Source organism: Triturus cristatus, chromosome 12 (genome assembly GCF_964204655.1).
Source record: "Triturus cristatus chromosome 12, aTriCri1.1, whole genome shotgun sequence".
NCBI lineage: Eukaryota > Metazoa > Chordata > Amphibia > Caudata > Salamandridae > Triturus > Triturus cristatus.
Window position 1 is genome coordinate 213,253,061 of NC_140595.1, and position 25,292 is coordinate 213,278,352.

The 25,292-nt window shown below is 42.6% G+C and overlaps 1 protein-coding gene and 1 long non-coding RNA gene across 3 annotated transcripts in view; one reads left to right on the forward strand and one right to left on the reverse strand.

The window, feature by feature from the left end:
• Positions 1–25,292, reverse strand: part of LOC146773101 (uncharacterized) — a 131,418-nt gene that overhangs the window by 64,556 nt on the left and 41,570 nt on the right. The window lies entirely within an intron of this gene.
• AGRP (agouti related neuropeptide) overlaps positions 1–25,292 on the forward strand; it is a 72,774-nt gene that overhangs the window by 38,501 nt on the left and 8,981 nt on the right. The window lies entirely within an intron of this gene.

Sequence of the window (25,292 nt, forward strand, 5' to 3'; positions counted from 1 at the left end):
TCCTTTCCCTTTCCAATGAACCCAACATCGCCAAATTTAACTTTCAAGACAATATGGAACAGTCGCCAGGTGGATGAAGAACAGCTGCCTACAACTCAACACAGACAAAACAGAGGTGCCCACCATGGTCCCACACCCTGACGCCTGGAACGACACCTAGTGCCCCTCTGCCCTCGGAATCCTCCCCCCCACAGACCACGCACGCAACCTCAGAATCATACTAGACACCGAACTCAAAATGGACCGCCAGATCAACGCTGTCACCTCTTCCTGCTACCACACACTCCGCCTACTCCGTAAGACTTTCAACTGGATTCCTCTTGAACACAGGAAAACAGTCACCCACGCCCTAATCAGCAGCAGACTAAACTACGGCTATGCACTTTACGCCAGGATCAACAAGAACCTCACTTGCAAACTACAGAACGTCCAGAATGCCGCCGCCAGACTAGTCCTTAACCTACCAGGCCACTGCCACATCAGCCAACACTGATGGACCCTACACTGGCTCCCCGTTCAAAAGAGAATCACCTTCAAACTACTTACCCATGCCCACAAAGCCCTCCACAACACCGGACCCGCCTACATGAACCACTGCCTCCCGTTCCACGCATTCCAAACCCAGATCTTTGTGACTGAGGGTGAATGTTTGCATTGTTCAGCATTCCGTCCATTATTTGTTCCTTTTGGTTTTGTCACCCTAAGTGGAAAGGGTATGCCCAGACAGGGGTCGCGTGCTCACTGTGCCACTAGATTTGAGCTAGCTTGGCTGATGAGGGCTGATGCCCCGAAACCGGTCCCAGGATGCCTGTTTCCGCTGCAGGAAGGACCAGGCTTGCCAGTTCGGGCTGGACTGTTGCCATGATTTGCATATGGCTGGGTCCAAACTGGGGTGGCGTGGTGAGCAAAAGAACGATGGATTAAACCCAGATATTTGTGACTGAGGGTGAATGTTTGCATTGTTCAGCATTCCGTCCATCATTTGTTCGTTTCGCTTTTGTCGTACTAAGTGGACAGGCTATGCCCAGGCGTGGGTCCTGTGCTCACTGCGCCACTGGATTCATGCTAGCCTGGCTGATGAGGGGTGATGCCCTGAGACCGATCCCAGGTGCTTATTTCCAGTCCAGGGAGGACCTGGCTTGGCAGTTCGGGCTAGACTGTTCCCATGAGGCACAGGGTTAAGACTGATTTGCATATGGCTGGGTCCAAACTGGAGAGGCGTGTTGAGCAAAAGAACTATGGATTGAGCCCAGATCTTTGTGACTGGGGTGAATGTTTGCATTGTTCACCATTCCGCCCATCATTTCTTTCTTTTACTTTTGTTGCCCTAAGTACAAAGGGTATGCCCAGACGTGGGTCTCTTGCTCACTGCGCCACTGGATTCAAGCTAGCATGGCTGATGAGGGGTGTTGCTCCAAAACCAGTCCCAGGATGCTTGTTTCCGGTCCAGGGAGGGCCTGGCTTGGCAGTTTGGGCTGGACTGTTCCCATGAGGCACAGGGTCCAGACTGATTTGCATATGCCTGCGTCCAAACTAGGTTGGCATGGTGAGCAAAAGAACGATGGATTAAACCCAGATCTTTGTGACTGAGGGTGAATGTTTGCATTGTTCAGCGTTCCGTCCATCATTTGTCCTTTTTGCTTTTGTCACCCTAAGTGGAAAGGGTATGCCCAGACGTGGGCCCTGTGCTCACTGCACCACTGGATTCAAGATAGCCTGGCTGATGAGGGGTGATGCCCCGAAACCGGTCCCAGGATACTTGTTTCCGGTCCAGGGAGGACCTGGCTTGGCAGTTCGGGCGGGACTGCTCCCATGCGGCACAGGGTCAAGACTGATTTGTATATGGCTGGATCCAAACTGGGGTGGCGTGGTGAGCAAAAAAACGATGAATTAAACCCCGAGCTTTGTGATTGGGTCTGAATGTTTGCATTGTTCAGCACTTCGTCCATCATTTGTTCCTTTTGCTTTTGTCGCCCTAAGTGGGAAAGGTATGCCCACTGAATTCAAGCTAGCCTGGCTGATGCGTGGTGATGCCCCGAAACCGGTCTCAGGATGCTTGTTTCCGGTCCAAGGAGGACCTGGCTTGGCATTTCGGGTTGGACTGTTCCCATGAGGCACACGGTCAAGACTGATTTGCATATGGCTAGGTCCAAACTGGAGTGGCGTGGTGAGCAAAATAACAATAGATTAAACCCAGATCTTTGTTACTGGGGGTGAATGTTTGCTTTGTTCAGCATTCCATCCATCATTTGTTCCTTTTGCTTTAATCGCCCTAAGTGGGAAGGGTATGCCCAGATGTGGGTCCCGTGCTCACCGCACCACTGGATTCAAGCTAGTCTGGCTGATGAGGGGTGATGCCCCGAAACCAGTCCCATGATGCTTGTTTCCGGTCCAGGGAGGACCTGGCTTGGCAGTTCGGGCTGGACTGTTCCCATGAGGCACAAGGTCAAGACTGATTTGCATATGGCTGGGTCCAAACTGGGGTGGCATGGTGAGCAAAAGAATGATGGATTAAACCCAGATCTTTGTGACTGGGGTGAATGTTTGCATTGTTCAGCATTCTGTCCATCATTTGTCCCTTTTGCTTTTGTCACCCTAAGTAGGAAGGGTATGCTCAGACGTGGGTCCCATGCTCAGTGCGCCACTGGACTCAAGCTAGCCTGGCTGATGAGGGGTGATGCCCTGAAACCAGTCCCAGGTTGCTTGTTGCATTTCCAAGGAAGGCCTGGCTTGGCAGTTTAGGCTGAACTGTTCCCATGAGGCACAGGGTCAAGACTGATTTGCATATGGCTGGGTCTAAACTGGGGTGGCATGGTGGGCAAAAGAACAATGGATTAAACCCAGATCTTTGTGATTGGGTCTGAATGTGTGCATTGTTCAGCACTCCGTCCATCATTTGTTACTTTTGCTTTTGTCACCCTAAGTAGGAAGAGTATGCTCAGACGTGGGTCCCACGCTCACTGCGCCACTGGATTCAAGCTAGCCCGGCTGATGAGGGGTGATGCTCCCAAAACAGTCCCAGGATGCTTGTTTCCGGTCCAGGGAGGGCCTGACTTGGTAGTGTGGGCTGGACTGTTCCCATGAGACACAGGGTCAAGACTGATTTGCAAAATGGCTGGGTCCAAACTGGGATGTTGTGGTGAGCAAAAGAACAATGGATTAAATCCAGATCTTAGTGACGGGGTGAATGTTTGCATTGTTCAGCTTTCCGTCCATCATTTGTTCCTTTTGCTTTTGTCACCCTAAGTAGGAAGGGTATGCTCAGACGTGGGTCCTACACTCACTGCGCCACTGGATTCAAGCTAGCCCGGCTGATGAGGGATGATGCTCCCAAACCAGTCCCAGGATGCTTGTTTCCGGTCCAGGGAGGGTCTGACTTGGCAGTTTGGGCTGGACTGTTCCCATGAGGCACAGGGTCAAGACAGATTTGCATGTGACTTGGTCCAAACTGGGGTGGCATGGTGAGCAAGAGAACGATGGATTAAACCCAGATCTTTGTGACTGGGGGTAAATGTTTGCATTGTTCAGCATTCTGTTCATCAGTTATTCCTTTTGCTTTTGTCGCCCTAAGTGGGAAGGGTATGCCCAGACGTGGGTTCCGTGCTCACTGCACCACTGGATTCCAGCTAGCCTGGCTGATAAGGGCTGATGCCCCAAAACTGGTCCCAGGATGCTTGTTTCCGGTCCAGGGAGGACCTGGCTTGGCAGTTTGGGCTGGACTTTTACCATGAGGCACAGGGTGAAGACTGATTTGCCTATGGCTGAGTCCAAACTGGGTTGGCGTGATGAGCAAAAGAACGATGGATTAAACCAATGATCTTTGTGACTGGGGGTGAATGTTTGCATTGTTCAGCATTCCATCCATCATTTGTCCTTTTTGCTTTTGTTGCCCCAAGTGGGAAGGGTATGCCTAGACATGGGTCCCGTGCTCACTGCGCCACTGGATTCAAGCTAGCCTGGCTGATGAGGGGTGATGCATTGTTCAGCATTCTGTCCTTGATTTGTTCCTTTTGCCATAGAGTGAAATAGCATACAGTGGAGTGGCATAGAGTACAATACCTTAGAGTGGAGTGTTGTGGAGAGGAATAGGGTACAGTTTATTGGAGTGTACTTTACTGGCAAACAGTGTAAAAGCATACAGTTGAGTTGCATGAGTGGAGTGGACTAGCATACATTGGAGTGGTGTAGAGTGGAATAATGTTGAGTGAAATGAAGTACAGTGGAGTACCATATAATGTAATTGCGTACAGTGGAGTGTCGTGGAGTGGCATACTGAGGAGTGGCGCACAGTGGAATAGTGTACAGTGAAGTGGCATAGAGTGGAATAGCATAGAGTGTAGTGTCATAGAGTGGAGTTGTATACAGTGGAATAGCATAGAGAGGAGGGGCTTACGGTGGAGTGGCATAGACTTGAGTTTTATAGAATGGAGAAATATACAGTGCAATAGCGTAGAGTGGAGTGGCATAGAGTGGAGTTTGTTACTTGAAACAGATGTAGCGTGAAAGTGAACGGATGTAGATGTAATGTGGCAGAAATATGCATTATGAGGTGTAAATGGAATTTTTGCTAGTAGGTGTAAATAGTTTAAGTAGTGTTAAAGTTATAAGTGTTAAACTACTTAGTCACATTTGTGGCACGGTATACCACTGTAACTTTGCGGGTACCACTGTACATGCCAATAACAATGCAATATCTGTTTGGCTTTTGCTGCGTTCTGGGTTAGGGCCCTAGATATAAGTAACTAGTAGGTTTTATTATTTATTGAAGTGGTAATAGAGAAATGTATTTATATGTTTCTATTTATTTTTACAGCACTTTAGAGAGAACCGCGCTTAAAAAAAAAAATATATATATATATATATATATCAGTAATTTGTAGCTCTTACTGTGGTATTCCATAGACTTTTGGGGAAGGCAATAAATACGCAAAAATTGAAAATACACTGAGGTACACTATAGGCAAGATTTATCATTGAGATGCGTTGCCCTTGAACCCCACAAGAGACCCAAGGGCAACAAACTACTAAGTCAGATTTATCAAGCCATGCAAAGCCACTTTGCATGGTTGGAGCATTTATGTTCCCACGCTTCCACCCCTGGTTTTTGCCGCATTCTCAGTTTTGCCATTGTTGGTTGACCTGAGAATGCATTAAAATGTCACTTCTCCTCAACAGGTGAAACTTAACAAGGAGAATTATCTTTACTTGTCCTTTTTTTCCTCTTTTAATGTGTGCTGCATTCTGTAGCACACATAGAAAGAGGAAAATGCCTCAGAGGATTGTTTTTGTTCAGGAAGGCGTCTCTTGTCTTCCTGCTTACAAACAACCCTGTCTGCAACACAGCACTGCACAAGGGTGCTGCGCTGGTGCTAGACACCACATTGTGTGCCAGGGCAAGGAAAGGACCGGAATGCACTGTATCATGTTAAATATGGTGCATTCCTGCCCTTTTCCTTTCATGCTGCAAGGTGGCTTGCTGCACTGCTGGAAATAATGAGAAATCTGCCCCTATATTTGTAAAATAGTACAGAGTGAGGTATAATGTAGTGGCCTGCTGCATAATTCCTATGAATTACAGCTGTATTCCATACATTAAAAAAATATATATATAGAAACTTATAAATCAGTTTCTCTACCTATTACCACTTTAATAAAGTGTTAATAGGTAGGAAAAAATGTAAAACCTAATACTCACCTATATCTAAGGCCAGGACCCAGAACACAGTCAAAGTGCACGTAGTAAAAATGGCTCCCTTTAACTTTTGTAAAGGCAGTCATTAGCCAGTCACATAATGCCTTGTCATTGCTATGTACTGAAGTAGTTTCACGGAATCCTGCAAATCTTTGCAAAACAGATATCAATAAGTTAAAATGCCTTATAACTTTAAAAATACCCTACGTACCTTTACCACCAAAAAGGATCACCTGAACACCACAATCTGTATTCCTGCCAAATTTAACTCAAATGTGTTCAGCAGTTTTTGCACTATGCATGAGTATGAAGTCTATTGAAAATGCACTGATGGCAAAATGCGTTTTGGGACCCCCCTTTTTCCATGAAACTTTGCATCATCCGCCAATATAGAAAAAGTAAGAGGTCTGCAAAGTTTTGTGTAGGTTTGTCAAATGGGCACAAGCACAATAGCTGTGTAATACAGGCTTATGTTACCATCGAGGGGTTCTAGTGATATCAGTCATGACTGTAAAGTTATGGTTCAGCACCATTTTCCATTGAAAGGGCATTTTTAATTTGCCTATAACTTTTGACGCTATGGATGAATCAGCATTAAATTTGGCAAGCACTTGGTGTAGTCAACTAAGGTCCTGCATGCCAGTTTTTGTGAAGAGCAGTGTAGTGGAAAAACGAGAAGAGTGGAAGCGTGGTGCAAAAAAGGTTTAAGGCTCCCATAGGAAATTTTGCTCACACCTACAGCTAATACCACTGAACATATTCACACCAAAACTTGGCATGAAAATATAATTTTACTCCTAAAGTGTGCTTTCTCTGCTTTGGTGTACATAATTTCAGTAGTTTTTGAAAAGTGTTTTAAAAAGTTGATGAGCTGGCTTTAAATGGTTAATACTTTTGTATATCCTGCTGTTTATAATCATGATTCTGCCAATAATATTCAAATTTTGTCTCACATGTGATTGACTGATGAACAAGATGTATTGTTTTCCACCATCTTGAAATTTGTAATTTAAAAAAGAAATCACGATGTTTGTATTGTGTAAAAGAAGTGTTGAACCTTTTATTGCTTTCTGACAACATTATTGTGGTGCTCAATGTGTGGATAATTAGTAAGACTTCAATCCAACTATGGCCTCAGTAACGAGGATCTCTGATAAGTTATCAGAAATGGTGTGATATATTCTTTAATTTGATGTGAGAGTTTGGTGGTTTCATCTCACCTTAATCTTGCGTTTGTGAATGAGAAATCCTTATCAAAGAATGCTCGCAGGTTCTATACCATAGATGGATCTATGACACTCTTCTTAGAAACCAAGTAAGAGAAACACAAGGGAACACCTTTGCAGATGACAAGACTTGGATTGGTCTTGGTAAAATACTTGGTGGTGTTGACTGACTACCCCAAGTCCTGTCGCCATTATCAACAATGTAGTAGCCATTGATTCTTTTTTCATATCATACACAAAGTGCATGGCTTCTACATGTATTGACTACTCAGGGCGTTAAAAAATGTTTTACCATGTTGGGGAAAAAGTGTGTTGCAGCATAAAATGTATGTAAATTGTTTATTATACACTCTGTTTACTTACTACTGTAAACGTACTAGGCCCTTTACAATTAGGCAGTCTAAAGTGCTTTAATTACCACAGAGACAATGATCCTCTGCTGAATCTTTCTCCGCCGATAGGAGGGAAGGAAATTCGGGTGACCAACTCCAGGTTGGCTATCCAATGAGGACCATAAATTGACAACCAACTCGCATATTAGAGATCAAATGTAGGTACACTTCTCTTAGGATCATGCTGTAGAAATAAAAAATAGCAACAGGAAGACCAACCTCCCTGGAGAAGTTAAGTTGAGTCAAAATAACGCAAACCAAAAGCTCTGGAACTTCAACATAAAATAGAAGAAGTGACACTTGATCTGTCAGGGCTCGTTGATTTTCCCTACAATGCATTAAGCCATTAGAACACAGTACGGTCTGAATGGAAGAATCAAACATGACTCAAATATAGACTCAGACAGAGTATTGGTTAATTAAGTTATTGTATTAAAGAATCAGGAAAAATTGAAGTGGTAGACACCTCTCCCTACCTGGGGGTACTTTTTGATAAAAAAGCAAACATGGTCACGGCTGGTCGAAGAAAGGGTTTTAGGAATGGAGAGGAGCCTGACAGTGGTATAATCCTTTTCCAATAAGCTGGGTGCCAGAACACTAATCCCCATAAAACATATCTACCATGGCAAAACAAAGTCAGAGGCAACTTATGGGGCAGGAGTCTGGGGCACAGCATCCACCGATTTGCTCCAAACCATTGAAAAAAGATTCTTTAAGTCCTTGGTGTCTCTCCCACAATCTCACTCAAATTATATATTACATACTGAACTGGGTTTATCCTATATCACATATTCAATCAGACTAGCCCCAATCCTACTGTGGCTCTTCATATGGCGTAGGGACATGGTGACCCTAACGCAAAACATAAAAAGAGATTGCCTAAAATTGGAGAACTCCAGCAGGATTAGATGGTTGAACTACGTGGAACTGGAGTTGACTGCTATTGGGCTGAAAGAACTATTTAAGGACCCAACTGCTTGCATAAAGATGCCAAGGCAGAGGCTGATTGACATATTTATGCTGAGGGATCAATATATCCGAAAGGAGAGGAATTATAGCAAACAGTCGGTCCTCGCATATCGATTAACTTCACTCATGTTAGAGGGAGGGTATTTTTATTTAGCGGATATCCCTATACCACAACACAAAATCATACTACTGAGCTTCTGCTCGAACCTGATACCATTGATGTTAGGGTACCCGGCGAGAAGATTTAAGCACTCAGAACTGACTCCGTGTCCCTGTGATATGCAATCCCTCCAAACTGATTTGCACCTATTATTTTTCTGTGGTTTGTACCAGAAGGAAAGAAATACATTGCACCAATTTTAAAGCGTTCTCATTTTAAACAATGTCGGGTTGCACTTTATTTCTGAAAATCATTATCTGATCCTTTAGTCTGTTTTTCGGTAGCGACATTTCTGTGGGCATGCATAAAAAAAAGGAAGCAGTTGGGTTCATAAATGGCTATAGTGCTTTTATTATTTATTTTGCCGTAATTCAAAAGAAGACAATTTCTACTTTAACTTATATTTTAAGTGGTGACATGTGTATATGTATATATGAATTTTGTATATGGGCCTTTCTTTTTAACCAATATGAATTGCAGTATGCTGTAGTTTCCTTTCTTTTTATATGTACTTTTATCATCTTAATTCAAAAGATTGAATAAAGGTTCTATTGGATTGTATTAAAGATCCAAAGTGCATTGCCACAAATAATTTCTTGAGGAGCTGAATTAAAAATATCACAATTTGCAAGACAATGCCATTTGTTTTAGCAGGCATCTTGGATGGTTATGAATCAAAGTCCTACTACTATTAAGGCAGAAGGATAGTTCATTCTCTAACAGCTCAGGTTCAAAAAGAAGGAAGAAAGAGTTTCAGAATTAAAGTGCATTAAAGGGTGAATCTATTTAGCATAAACAAAGATATGGGGAAAAATGGGAAAATAAAAAAAAAGGTTTGGCAAAGAAGGTTCAGTTCATCAGCTACCAACTGTAGCATGTACCAGGCTGTACAAATAGCAAGAAATAGTTCATCAAAAATCGATCAGCATAGCATCCTCTTGCACGGGGAAAAGAAAAAATATGACATTGCCCCTCCTTTAGAGTTTCTTCCTTTATAAGATGTTTAAGTTCATCCCAGTGAGGTGGCATCACACCACCATCGAAAGACTATCGCATTTCTATGTTCATATAGTGCCACCTAGGACACTTGTAACATCGATATGGTTTCCAATGCTAGTCATAAGAAACAATAAATTGTGGGTTCTCACAAGCCTAGTATCAATTAAAAAGATGCAATGTAGTTTATCCATAGGCATAGCTGAAATTCTATTCCCTCATGAATATTTCACAGTGCACATTGAAGAAACATTCAGGAGTGTCAGGGTGTAGACATGTACAAGAAAAATAAGCAAAATTTCACTTGCAAAGAATGAACCATTGTATTAAATCAGGGAAAAGGTCAGCACTAGAGAAAAAGCATTTCAAGAAAGCCTTTAAGTTAGCATTGCACGTTTAAATGAAATGATCTCTAACATTACTTCAAATATTATGAAATTAAATCAATTCAATTAGAGAATATATATAAACTTTCACAAATTATTAATACATAGAAATGGCTAACATTAGAAATATCCTGCTACCACAGATTTTCATGATGTTCATATAAATGCACGTTTTCCTGAATTCACACTAAAAAAATGTGTTTTAATATTTCATAAACTATAGAGTTTTTAATATCATATTGTAAAATATCAAGCTTGTATTTTTTGCTACACATTTTTGCACCAACTTTTCTACCATGTGCATTCTCAACAAAAAATAATAAAAACACTAAGCCACTTCAATTAATATTACAATTTTCATCATTGTACGTTAATAAGCCACATATGCATTAGACATTTATTAGCGCAACTTGTTTATGTGTATTAGTGTTGTCTTATAAATGTGTTGTCTTCATCTTCACATTTTGAAAGCACGCTTTTACGGTGCTTCTACTAGACTTGTCTCTGTTTCATGTGTCACTCTGTCTCACATGAGCAACATGTATGTAATATCAACCATTCGTGTCGTCTGTGAATAAAAGGTTGTGTAATATGACTTTGAAAATCATGCTGCATCAGTCCCTACTCTGATGGCAAATCAAGCAATCATCTTATCTACTACATCAGATCTCCTCATAGATTTTGGGTGTGTTGTCTTTAACCTCTTTCTTCTACTCTCCTCTAAAGCTTTTAATTCCTCATAGAATTAGCATTCTTCATCCTCTATTTCAAGATCAGCTCTTGCTCTTTTCACTCCACGATTCTAACTCTTTTGGTAGCTGTAAAATTTGATTGACAATATCAGCAGCATTATACACAAAGAGATCACCACTACAGGTCTCAAGATGGAAATCCCTAATCCATTTACTTATGTTTCCCAACCAGCTGGTAACATTAGACATTTCCTTGCTTATGGTTTTCCAGGCACCATCTGCTTTTAAATCTTTCGGGTCTTTGTTCAAGTCAGTAATGTAACCTTGCAAGTCTTTGCTCCAGTCCAGTATGTAGGCACAACATTGTTTAACTTTTAATAATTGGCAGACTTCGCCCTGCTTTGCAAGAAGGATATCAAGGGCAAGTCTATTGTGGATCACCATTGATCTTATCAATATCACCTCTTCATTCACAACAGAAAAAAAAACTGTTGTACTGGTGGCATGTTTATCAACAATAGGAGACATCTTTCTAATTTTTTGAGAGTTTAATGCTACTCCTACTGAAGGTATTAGGACTCCAAATATGTCACTTGCTATTTCATTTGCACTTGCACCTCTCTTTGTTATCTCATTTGTTTCCTTTAACTCTTTTTTATCCTTTTAATATGTTAAGGTTTTGGAAAAACTATCCCCATATTACACTCTCCATATCGAACCTTTCGGCAACTTATAATAGGCACTCTTCCCACTAAAGGATCAGACAATGATATATTCCAGGGAAAATAGGATCTACTCCTTCAAAATATCGTGCCCAATTTTCATAAAATTTAAATGTGTGTTCGCATTCACTAAATCCTACAAAAGCAGTGTTGTTGTTTGATTTATTTCGATATATACAAAGTTTGCCTTTGTGTTGCCAATCTAAAGCTAATGAAACTATTCCATCTATGATTTTGTTTTCTTCTTGTTGTAAATCCCAAGGAGTTAATTTAGGCAATGTACTAATATTGTTCATTTCATGACTTCGTCTACTTTCCACTAAATCTCTGAATTTCTTTTGAGTTCTCACTAATTTACATGTCCGGTTATTTCTAAGTGCATAAGTCATATCCAAAGACTGAGTCGGTCTGAATATGTAATCCGTAGTTTCAATTGTTGAAACTTCAGGATGCGAATTTAAATGTCTAAGTTCAGAAATTTCAGAAAAAATCCGATCTTGATTGAAGTAATACTATAGAAATTGATCAGCACTGTAAAAAGACAAGCTAGCTAACACACTGCAAGAAATCCCATATGTTAGAGGTAAGCTATGGTAGGATACCCCCTCAGCAACTGATGAAGGTTTTTGCATACAAACGTAGTGATCCCCAACATCCATAGTATCTACGTACTCATTGAGTAAAACAGCATAAGCGTTTGAGCTACAATCGATTTTCAAATTATTATTGTGTAAAGTATTGTCATTCCTGTCAACAGAATCAGAAACATTTCTTTTGGTGTCTCCAGAAGGAATAGTAAACTTTTAGTCTTTCAGAGAGGCATAATGTTGCAGATTTAAGATAACAAGCATTGCAATTAGTTTCAGAACAGAAATAGAAAGAATCGCAGCATATACACATTTGTATTTGGAGGAGATTTCAGAGTCTCACTGCATGGTTACTCAAGCTTCAGGTCATTTAACTAAAGAAAAAAAAAATAGCAGCAGCGGTTTGAGCAATTCAGCAACGTCTTGGCACAGTGAAAGAAAAAAATGTATAGGAAAGGTAGAAATCTTCTCATATAAGGAGAAACTCTCATACTTGCTTCATTGATGGGTAAATTCAGGAAACCTGTGTCAGTCCATTAGTTGGTACATCCAGATTAAAATTCAAATCAATAACACAGTGTGCTTCAGGAAGGTTCAGGTAGACCTGTATTGTCAGTACAAAACTCGTAGAAATGCCTTCACACTCATTAGCAGCCAAAGAGGTCCATTCAGGAGATGCATACCTCTGACTTGGTGCTTTTGCTCTTTTATATCTCCTCACAGCTGTTTGCTCATCATCTGTGTCACTTTGATCTGATGGCTCAGAGCTTTCAGGAATAGTCGGTGGTACTCTTCCTGCTGTGAGACAGCTTCTCAGAATGTCACCTCTTTTGGGGCAATGGTCTCTGGGCATGACTGGCTTTCTTACTGCTCTATGCCCTTCGTTGGGGTCTGTACCACTCGTAGTCAGCTTTACTAATCGTGACCCTTCGGTACCTACAGTTGACTCTCTTAAACCCCCCTCAGGCTGAAGAAGTCATGTCCCAGTAGCTTGCTGGTCCCCAACAGCTTAGCTACCCTGATCCCTCTGTCTTACTGTTACCACCGGCACATCTGGAACAGGCGCTGTTGTATCATTCAGGGGACTTGGGACTCTGCAAGTCTGTGCTGTGTGCACCTAGTTCGGGAGGTCCCCACACTTGACAGCGGTGTTGGCGCCTAGGATCACCTGGAATCTCCTTCCAGCGAGGTTCCAAGCAAGTTCTTCGCATGTGCTTCTTCACCATTACCCAGCCCCCCTGATTAAGTTCATGGCAATGCTCCTGTTGGACCACAAGGGCAGATTCTCCATCCTGGTGAGAGACAGAATGTCCAACGTCAGGAATGCCCTAACAGTATCCAATATAAGATCATCTGAAATATTGACTGATGCCTTAGCAGAACAGCTGGCACTCTCATTACACGTTCCATTATCACTTCTTAAGCTGACATTCCTGTTTTCCTATCTGGAGTACTTTGTAACTCATCAACACAAGAGGCAATGTATCTGGCCACTCCAGAGATGTAGAAGCACACACTTTCTCCAATCTGGATTTCAATGTGCCATTGATCTGTTCCACCAACCTAGAAGCCTCTGCACTGAAGCTTCTGCTGGACCTGTAGTGCTGCACATTACATTTTTAGGACTTCATCATTAAAATTAGTTCTACAGTCTGACTCAAGCGATGACGTAAATCCGAATCTCGGAATCTGCATCCTTGACAGCAATTTTGCCACAGTTAAACTATTGTTTATATGAGTAGGATAAGCTTCAACCTATTTTGAGGAAATGCACATAATGACCACAATCTTTGATGCAAAGGGGCATCTCTATGAAGTCTATTTGCATCCGGTTGAAAGGACCACCAGATTTACCAATGTGACTCATGACAACCTGTGTTTTTCTTCCTGGGTTTTGTTGCTGGCATATTACACAGTGATGGCATGGTGACTCTGCAGTTGCTCTAAATCTGGAATTGTAACACACCTGTTGGAAAAGGTGCATCATTGCATCTCTCCCACATGTGCAGGACCATGGTAGTTTCTTGCCATTGAATGAATGAATGAATGTCAGGATTACTAAAGCGCACAGCTACTTGAAGAAGTGCCCCTGTGCTAAAGCATGAAGTTAGAAGCAGAGGCTGAAAGAATTAGAGGGTGAAATGCCATGTCTTGAGTTGTTTTTTGAAGGACCTCTGTTAGACCTGACACCTTGGCGTGGGTCTCCCTTCCACTTTTTCTCGTTGTGCCTCATGTTTTTGCTGTTGTTAGCTGCTCAGAGCACTGTGCCACTGCCAACTAGTGCCACAGTGCAAGTGCTCCCTGTTGTAAATTGCTGTATTGATTGGATTCCATGATTGGCTTATTTGGTTTACTGTCAGACCCTAGTACAGTGCACCAGGAGTGCCCAGGGCTTGTAAATCCAAATGTTGCTGGTGGGCTTGCAGCACTGGTTGTGCCACCCACAGAAGCAGCCTTGTAAAATATGTCTAAGGCCAGCCATTGCAGAGCCTGCGTGCAGTCTGGTACTGTCATGCTGACTGGGCAAGTGCACCCACTTGCCAGTCCCTAAACCTTCCCTTAACTTCATGTTAGTCACCCCTATGGTAGGCCCAAGGGCAGGGTGCATTGAAAGCATAAGGTAGGACAAGCCCTGATGTGTGTGGCATGTCCTAATAGTGAATTACAGCCATTTTCGTTTTTCACTATTGCAAGGCTACCTGTTCTCCTTAGGCCATAATGGGCTGCTGGAATTATTACACACTATAATCCCAGCAGACTCAGAGAACATGGTAGAAATTTGAGTTTAGTATGCCTGAACTCAGAATAAGAAAATACATCTTTTAGTAAGGTTTATTTTAATATTCTGTGTTTGCAAATACCGCTTTTAGACAGGTTGGTCTTTACTTGCCTAACCATTTCAGCCCGCCTCTGCTAGGATGTGTATCTGCTGTCTGGTTTCAATGAGTGACAGGGCTGGGGAATTCCAGGAGGCAGCCAGGTGGTGAATAGAGAGATTACATCCAGATGGGTGGGAGGAGTACACCTGGACTCTGGATAGGGCTGTGCCTTTCCACCACAATGCTGGCTCCACCCCCTGGGGAGCGTCTGATGTCTCTGCCCTGCACACTGAAAAGCAAAGCCAGAATCCTGTAAACAAAGTACTCCAGAACTGGGCTGAACTGGGCAAAGGCCCCCTGGCCTGAAAGTATAAAAGAATTGCAGTATAAGTATTGGGACCCTGAGCCCAAGAGATTAGATCCTGCTTTGACAAGAAGAAACCTTTGCCCGATGAGAAGGAACTGGGAAAGCTGTAAGGAGGAATACTGTCCCTGACCTGGGGGATTGGCCTGCAGTAGTTGCCTTGCTGCTGAAGGAGAGGAGAAATACTACAAAGACTTTATTTCCCAACTTGTGCTTAAAGATCTTCAAGGGCTTGTGAGTGAGCTTGCCCCCTGAACGAAGTCCCAGGACCAGTGGACTTCACCCGCCTTGAGAGGAGCTGCTGAAAAACGCCATTCTCCCTGTAGCGCTGAAGCAGAGAGAAGTGTGCGCCTCATCAAGGTCGACGCGTACACTGGGAAGCCTGTGCCAAGCTGTCCGGTCCGAACAACGCGACTTTGTGGCCCCCACGAGCCGTAGCTCGCAACGTGAGGGAAGGACTTTGCACCTCACCTCGCTTTCCCCCCTCCGAACTGCACAACTCAACGCGCACCCTGCCACTGATTTGGGGAGGCTGCGGCGCGTAGAGCGGCTGGGTACGTCTCGCACCACTGCAGCGTACAGTCCGCTTCGCACCGCGCTCAGAGGATTATACGAGCATCAACTCTCAAGGTACGGCTCGTACGCCACAACGAACAGCACCCGCACCGCACAAAGCACCGTCCCCTCAAGCAACGCGACTCTGGGCCTCCACGAGCCGTTGCTCGCACCGTGAAAGAAGGACATCGCCGCGTGCAACGCTTTTGTTTTCACCGCATCGTCCGTGACGAACTCTTCTATCTAAGGTACTGTGTACGACTCGCACTCCGGGTTTGAGTGCATCGGACAGAAGCGTCCGCTGCGCGCGTCAGATTCTTTGGGTTCATTTCATCACCGTAAGGGCTGAACCAAGGAATACGAATCGCACAGACTTTTTTAAGATACGCTTTACACAAGAATTCTTTTATTGCTCATAGTATTGTGGATACGTCTGTCGTTATATGGTCTTGTGCTAAGCCTGATATAAAATATACTTATTTTTGATAATCCTAGTGTGGAGTCGATTTGTGGTGGGTCACCTGATTACTGTATGAGTTCACAAATGCTTAACCCATAACGCCTCTGAAATAAGTCTTGTCTGCTCGCGGGTGAGGGTGAGCAGGGGTTATTTTAAGAGAGGTAATCCCCTTATCCTGACTAGAGGAGAGGGTCCCTGCTTGTCACAAGTGCCTACCTGTGCCAACCAGAGACCCCCAATTCTAACAGCCTCTCATGTGCAATTTGATGTAGTTCAATGGGAAGTCTACTCCAGGCTTGAGGGCCCATAAGAGAGAAGGACCTGCCTGCTTTTGTTGACAGTCTCACTCTGTGAACATTTGTGATAAGCTGTCAGGCAATACCGGTCTGCCATCGACACAAATCCGCACATCATCTTCTCTCTTGGTACAGCCTGCTCGCACCCAACCCTGCTGTTCTGCTACTGTTACCTCATCCTGTAACTTTCTCACCTCCTCCAATGTGTTTAAGCCTGACAACATCAAAGTACAATCTGTGACGTCAGATGTGTTTGTCAAGATCTTTTAATTATATGTGTGCGTATTCAAAGCAGTATCTCGCCATCTCATCTGCATAACAGTTGCCGACTGTAACATATTCAATACTGCTTGTCGATGCGCAACACATTTCACAACACCAATTTGGGCAGGCAATTGTAGGGACTACAAAAGGTTCATCACGCATTCCCCATTTCAAATGGGTGAACCAGAGGATGTCATGAACCTACGCTGTTACCACAATTTCCCAAAGTCACACACTATTTCAAGCCATACTGACCATCAGTGTAAATTGTAACTCAGAGCTGTTCTGAAATGGTGCATGCTCTTGTCAGAGCTATAAACTCTGAAACTTGCACAGAAAACACTTCTTGCAACCATTCCACTTCCACAACACCTCCAACTGTACACACAGCATACGCAGCTTTCAGATTTCCTTCATTGTTTCTCAAATAGGAATCATCAACAAACACATGATCAGATTCAGGTGGTGGCTCGTCCGAGATATCAGGACATGGCTTCGTACACAGCTCAGTCACATCCACCAATCATGTTCAGCTTCTTCCACCACGTACTCATTTCCAGGCAATGGCATTAGGGTAGCTGGGTTCAATACTGTACATCTTTTCAGAGTCACATTCTCTGCACCTAGTGCGATTTGCTCGTACTTCCTCAAGCAGCTGTTGGTCAGATACTGTGTTCAGGTACGAGTCAACAGTATCTCCACTGAATGGGGCACGAATACTGTCAGTGGACGATCCATGACAATACTTCCACACTGCCCAAAACTCACACACGTAGAAGCAACCGCTTTCAGGATCAAGTGTTGCTGAAAAGTAGGCAATAGGCCTATAGTTGCTTTCATGCATTTGTGTCAACACTGAAAGAGTGCAACCTTCTTTCTCACTGCAGAATAATACAAAAAACTCATTATAATAACACATTCCCAAAGATGGTGCCCTTTTAAGGCATTCTGGCAGCTCTGTGAAGGCAGTCATGCAATTGTCATTCCAGGTCACCGGATCTGACACGTCTTTGTGTGTCAACCTTTGAAGAGGCTTTGCTGTCAAAGAGAAATTTGGAATCCACTGTCTGTAGTAACCCACCAATTCCTAAGAACATACAGACTTCCTTTTTGGTAACTGAAGGATTCATGTTAAGAATTGCTGAGATTCTCCTGCAACACTTTTCTCACTCCTTTCTCAATATGATGTCCTAAGTACAGGACTGCAGTTTTGCAAAATTGCATCTTGGTCGGAGAAACTTTATGTACATTTTCTGCTAGGCATTTTAACAACGGAATAGTGTTAATTTTGCAATCTTCTCTCATAGTTGACACCGCCAATACGTCGTCAATATATTGAACGAACACTGAGTGATTCGCCATTTTCAGAGATTTGAGATTCTTTTTGAGTACCTGATTATAGATTGAAGGGCTTTCCCTAGAGCCTTGTGGGACTAAGCACCATGCCAAAGAACGACTGCAGAAACAGAAAGCGAATAAACCTTTTCATCTTCATGCGATGGAATCCAATAGAAGGGCTGGCACAAGTCAATGATTGAAAACCATTCTGCCTCACATGGAATCTGAAATATAATCACAGCTGGATTCGGGACCACGGAACAGCATGGAACAACAATTGCACTCACACTGTGCAAATCCTGCACAATGCGATACTTGCCATTCGGCTTCTCCCAGCCTATAATAGGAGAGTTCCATGGACTTCCCATTATCTCCTTCAGAATCCCTTGCTCAATCAGTGAGTCCTTCACAGGAGTAGTTACAGCAGTTGTTCCTGGAGACAAATTGCATTGTGGGATTCTTGAGAACTTTGCATTTGGTTTGATTTTGATTCAGACTAGGTCGACACGTTTGATTAGTCCCATATCTTTACCTGTAAAGTCCCAGACTTTAAGTAGAACAGTGTCTGTCAGTTCTTGGGGCAAATCCTCACAGGTGAGGATAGATCCCCACATCCGATTTCTGTTGGGCAAGTTTGAAAACAAAATCCTCATCATTCATATATAATTCAATTCCTTTCTGGCTTAGCAATAAACTGAACAGTTAAGTTTACAAAGTAAATCACGTACAAGCAAGTTCACTTGACTTCTGTCGCACAGCACAAATCAAAGGATCCTATTTTAACAGTCACTGGTTCTGAAATTTGGGTACACAATTTTCGGTTAGTAACTCTGATAGCTTGGATGCCTTCTCCTGAGAGGGGTAGGTGAGGAACCTCTGCTGTTCTTACAGTAAAGCGGGTAGCACCCGTATCAACAAGGAATGAGATAGGATTCCCACCCACTTCTCCTTGTACATAGGGACCACTTTGGTCTACCGCTAGGGCTGCACCAAGCATGCAGTCCTCCTCCCCCTCAGGCAACATCATGCTAACAGGTCTTGGCCACAGTCATCCAATTCAATCAAATATTGCTGGGCTACATTCTGATTTTGATAAGAATTGTGATTCACATTGTACCTGAACATTCTGTTGCGGCATAGGAGCTTGTGGCATTCGAATTTGCTGCAACACATTAGAACTCTGCATTCTCTGTCCTTGCATCTGCGGAGTCTGTCCCATCTTATTCCTTTGAGACTGTGCCTAATCCACATTCAGCATCTGTTTTCCCATATTATTCAAAACAGACTTTCACTTGTATCTCCAATGCCCAAGCTTTCCGCACGCATGACATGGATTTGTTTTTTTCAAAAGCAACACTGTTGATATTTAACAAGTAATGAGACGAGTAAGCTGATGAGGTAAGAAGATGTCCTTATTCTGGTCATCCACTCTCCACAATGACAAGTGTTCCCAACATTCTATCATGAACTCTCCGAACATTCTATTTGGCAGGGAAGGAGGGTAGGGGCGGAGCATACCATGTGGGAAAAGGAATGAAAGGCAGGAAAGGGAACTAGGTTACAACACATCTCCCTTCATAGGGAAGGGTGAACATAAACAAAAGGAGACTGAGAACTGAAAACAAGTACTAACTAATCCGCTTTTATAAGTCTGTCCCCGCTCCGTGTCTGCCCATTCTCAAGGCGTACCACGTTTCTGCTTATATTTTCCAACTGTTGTGAGGGATAGAATTTGCTCTGACCTGCCTGGACATGAGTAGGTTTCTTTACCATAACGGAGTTGTTGATTCCTAGGTTCTGTTCATTTACTCATTGTCTTTGGTCATACCAATTGTTGTACTTGGTTTGATGTTGCTTGATTTTCCTTTGACATTCTCTATGGTTATTTTCCATTTTCTTTCCACCTTCCAGCCATAGTGGGTTCATTTTGGTGCCTGGCTCTCTTCCCCTTAGTGTAACAAAAGGGAAAATTCCAGTGATAAGATTAGCCGCGGTGTGGTAAGCCCATATGCATTCTCTGAGGGAATCATCTAAATTGTGGCCGTTTGTGATGGCTAGTTGTATGTGTTCTTTTATCATGCAGTTTGTTCTTTCCACTAGGCAATTTGCTTTTGGGCAGTAGAGTGCCGTTTTCTCATACTTGATGTTTAGTTCCTCCAGAACTTTCTTCATCTCTTCGATGTAAACTGTACCCCGTTGTCAGTTACGAGGACAGCTGGTATTTCTTCATTTGAAAAGACTGATTTTAAAAACTTGATGAGACTGCTAGTTGTTGTCGTGGATATGAATATGACATTTACCCAGTGGGCGGTGTAATCTACCAAGACAAACAAACTTCTTTTGGGGTCCTAATGTTTCCATTGGGTCAATTATGTCCATGGTAAGTTTCGTCCATGGCACTGAGGGTACCTCCACCAGAGACAAAGGAACTTTACGTAGGATATTTGTTTTGTCGCTTCTCTGGCAGCTGATGCATTCTTTGACTTTTACCTCTACCATTGAGTCCATTTTGGGGAACCAGAAGTTGTTCCTCACTTTTTTTTTGTGATACTTCTTCCTAAATGTCCCTCATGGGCCAGATCTATTATTTTCTTCCTGAGATCAGAAGGCGGCACTATCTTCTTGTTGCAGTACACTTTATTGTCAATAATGGTTAATTCATGTCTTACTTCCCAAAACTCTTTCATCTCTTCATTGACCTCATTACTTCTTTCTGGCTAGCCATTTACTATTAACTTTTTTAGAGAGTTAATTTTTCATCCTTTTTTATTCCCTCCTCCCATTCCTCCTTGGTAAGGGACGGCATTTTGATGGCTAGGATGGGAGCATCCAATATAGCTTCTTTGGTGTATGTGTCTAAGGGGGACCTTGATAGGTAATCTGCTACCACATTTTCCTGTCCTGGCAAATACTCGATTTTGAAACAAAAGTTCTCCTGACCCAGAGCCCACTTAACTATTCTTGGGGAGTCACAATGTACTTGTTGGGGGGAAAACATGTATGTCAATGGTTTGTGGTCAGTGCGGACGGTGAATTTAGTACCCCACAGAAATAATTTGAAATGGTTAATTGCCCAGTAGCATGCTAAGGCTTCCCTCTCAATTACAGAGTAATTACGTTCTGTTTGACTCAAAGTCTGAGATGCGAAGGCTATGATAGTCTCGCCCTTGTCCCCTTTTTGTGATAAGGTTGCCCCAAAACCTTTGTTGGAAGCGTCAGTGCTCAATATGGTTTTTTTTATGGTCGAACAGTCCCAAAGCTGGTGATTCTATGATTTCTTGCTTCAATATGTTTACCATCTCACTGCGCTTGTCCTCCCATTTGAATTCCTGTTTTTTTTTAACAGATCTCTTAATCCATCGCATTTGTCTGAAAAGTGAGGAACAAACTTGGCCATGTACTCAATGAGGCCTAAAAAGGACTTGAGTTCTTCTTTGGTAGTAGGGTACCTGGTACCTTTTCGATCTCAAACTAGGGAACTGATCAAGGGAGTACCCCAGGGCTCATGTTTGAGCCCCACGCTGTTTAATATCTATGTCGCTCCCTTGGCCGATCTCCTGAGGACTTATGTGTTTACGCCAATATCATACGCGGATGACACCCAGCTTACCTTCTCATTTAACAAAACCACCCTCTCCACTCAGTCTACGTTCTCCTCCGGCATGTTAGCAATCTCCCAATGGATGTGTAATAATTTTTTACAACTAAATGCCGGGAAGACTGAAATTATGCTCTTTGGAGAGGTGCAATATTGTCCCTAGTCAGACACAAGCTGACGTGACGCAAAAAATGGTGCAGAAGTTTCCCCCTTTTTATTGTTGCAAGCCGAGTGGAGCTCCTGAAATGAATTATCATGCTTCTGATATGACTGTGCCAAAGGGTGTTTACCGGAATGGTGGCCAGGAGAACTGGGTAGTTACCCCGTGCCTAAGACAGTAGTAAAAAATCTAGGGGTTTGCATCGAGCAGGCTTTGAACATGAAGGAACACGTAACCCAAACTGTCGGCTCCTGCATTAATTTGCTTAGTCTGCTGAGACAAGTCTTCCCTTTCCTTCCAAACTCCACACGTAAAACCCTTACTCAGGCTCTGGTACTGAACAGACTGGACTACTGCTATGCCTTGTTGATCTCACCTACCGAGTCATCGCTGGACCGTCTACAGGTAGTCCAGAATACTGCGGCGCAACTGGTACTAAATGCCCCTTACAGAACGGCCTCCCTTCTGCCTCTTTAACAGCTCCATTGGCTACAGGTGCGGAAACGTATAAGGTTTATGGTTTGCTGCATCGTCAATAAGGCGGTGTATGGTAATGGTCCAGTTTACCTCACGGAGAAATGTAATAGCTACACTCCGTCTAGGGATCTCCGCTCTGGCTCCAAATCTCTTCTGGTGGTTCCTCGGGTCAAGAAGTCAAGGACTGGTGGGAAAGCTTTCTCACATCTTGCTCCCCGCTATTGGAATCAGCTTCCCACCTCGCTGAGGCAATGCCCGGACCACGTCAGTTCAGAAAGTCTCTGAAAACTGCTCTGTTTTAGAATCACGGATGCGCCAGCCTTCTCCTGTATGTCCGCAAGCGCAGAGATACCCCTTTGGAGGTGATTCAGGCGCTCTTCAAACCCATAAAATAAAAAAATTATAAAAGCATTTTCATTACCACAGAGGTAATGATCCTCTAATGAATTTTTCTCTTCCGATAGAAGGGGTGGAAATTAGGGTGACCAACTCCAGTTTGGCTATCCTATGAGGACTATAAATTGACAACCAACTCACGGATTAGAAATCAAATTTAGGTACACTACTCTTAAGACCATGCTATAGAAATAAAGAATAGCAAAATGAAGACCCAAGTCCCCTGAAGAAGGTAATTCAAGTCAAAATAATGCAAACCAAAAGCTCTGCAACTGCAACACAAAATAGAAGAAGTAGCACCTGATGGTCTGTGAAGGGTCGTTGATTTCCCCTACAATGCATTAAGTCATTAGAACACAGTTCAGTCTGAATGGAAGAATCAAACAGGACTCAAAAATAGACTTAGACAGAGTATTGGTTAATTAGGTATTAAAGATCTGAAATTTGATGCCACTAGTAATTTCTTGGGGAGTGCAGTTAAGAATATCACAATTTGCAAGACAATACCAAGCATTTAAGTAGGCATCTTGTATGGTTGTAAATCTAAGTCAGCTAGAGTTATCGAGTCCTACCACCATTAAGGCAGAAGGATAGTTCGTTGTCTAACCACTCAGGTCCTGAAAGATGGAAGAAGGAGTTTCAGAATTAAAGTACATTAAAGGGCGAGTCAATTTAGCATAAACAAAGATATGGGGAAAAATGGCAAAATAAGAAAATGGTTCGGCAAAGAAGGTTCTGTCCATCACCTACCGACTGTAGCATGAACCAGGTAGTCCAAATAGCAAGAGATTGTTCTTCAAAAATCGATCAGCATAGCAACCTCTCTCACGGGAAAAGAATATGGCATTGCCCCTCCTTTGGGGTTTCTTCTTTTATAAGATTTTCAAGTTTGTCCCAATGAGGTGGCATCACACCACCATTGAAAGACTAATGCATGTCCATGTTCACATAGTGCCACCTACGACACTTGTAACATTGAGATGGTTTCCCATGCTAGTCATGAGAAACAACAAATTGTGAGGCCACACAAGCCTAGTATCAAATACAAACATTCAAAGTAGTTTATCCATAGACATAGCTGAAATTCTTTTCCCACAGGAATATTTCAAGTTGCACAATGAAGAAACATTCAGGAATGTCAGGCTGTAGACATATACGGGACAAATAAATAGCATTTCACTTGCAAAGACCGACCCATTGTATTAAACAGGGTTAGGGTCAGCACTAGAGAAAAAGCATTTCAAAAATACCTTTAAGTTGGCATTGCACGTTTAAATGCAATGAGCTCTAACTTTATTTCAGATATAATGAAATTAAACCAATTGAATTAAATATATATATAAACTTTCACAAATTATTATTACATAGAGATGGCTGACGTTAGAAATACCCTACTATCACAAATGTTCATGCTCTTCATATAAATGAACGTTTTCCTAATCTCGCACTACAAAATTCGTTTTTTAAAATTTCATAAAATATAGAGTCTCTAGTATTATATTGTAAACTATCAAGCTTTTACTTTATTCCTACAGATTTTTACACTGACTTTTCTCACTGGTTCATTCTCAGCAAAAAAACATGAAAAACACTTGGCCACTTCACTTGAAATTACAATTTTGATAAACATACATTAATAAGCAACATATGTATTAGAAATTCATTAGCGCAACTCGTTTATATTTATTAATGTCTTATAAATGTGTTCTCTTCATTTTCATATATTAAAGCATGCTTTTACGGTGCTTCTACTACACCTGCCTCTGTTAGATGTGTCACTGGGTCTAACATATGCAACATGTAATTTCAAACTTTTGTGTCTTCTGTGAATAACATGTCGTGTAATAAGATTTTTAAAATCATGCTGCATCAAGCGAAAGGCGTCAAGCGCATCAGGAACTTACCAAGGATGGCGGCAGGAATTTGAGACAGCAATTCTTCATGGTCAATAATGTTTACCCAATTAATATGTGAAGTCCTATGCCAGTCAAAGTAGCATGAGCATGGGAACGGTGTTTTATTACGGTGTCTGTGGAGTAATATTTTCCTCTACTGTGAAGGTGTGAAGGAGTTTTGTTGTTCCATCATCGAAGACATGCATGCACAATTACTGTGTGGCTATTTAACGGAGAGTGTACTATGAACGCTACTTCACAAATGTGTCTCTTGGAAGAAGCTTTTTCCTGCTGTTTTGTCTTCATTTATCGTTTAAGCCACAATGTCCCACAAACAATGCATCCTATTGCTACCATTTTAAGAAGTCCTGATTCCTGTCACTCACCCCTGGCTTCCACCTCAGCTACCTCTTGCTGTTTCTTGTTTACCTGCTTTATCACTTCGGTCCCCTCCTTCATGTTGTGTCCTGCGAGTTAACAATTACATAACACTTTTGGCTCCTGATGATCTCTGCAGAGCTATGACGTAATGAATAGAGTGTATTTCAGTTAAGGCTGCTTTAGAATGTTGAGTTCGCAGTTACGCTCAGACGAATAAAGACGTGTAATACTAAGCTCTGTGTGTGGCTTAGTCGTTGGTGGTTACCCCTGCTGGGAAGACGCTACACTGACCTCACTTTCAGATGGTCTTACATCTAAAGACAGTGGGGTATATGTACAAGGAAATGGCGCAGTGCTGCAGCAAATTTTGCAGCGCCGGACTACGTCATTTAAAAAATGCAGAGAAGCAAGCCATTTACAACAATACGGCGCAACCGTGTGCTTTCTCTTGTGTAGGCGTAAAAATA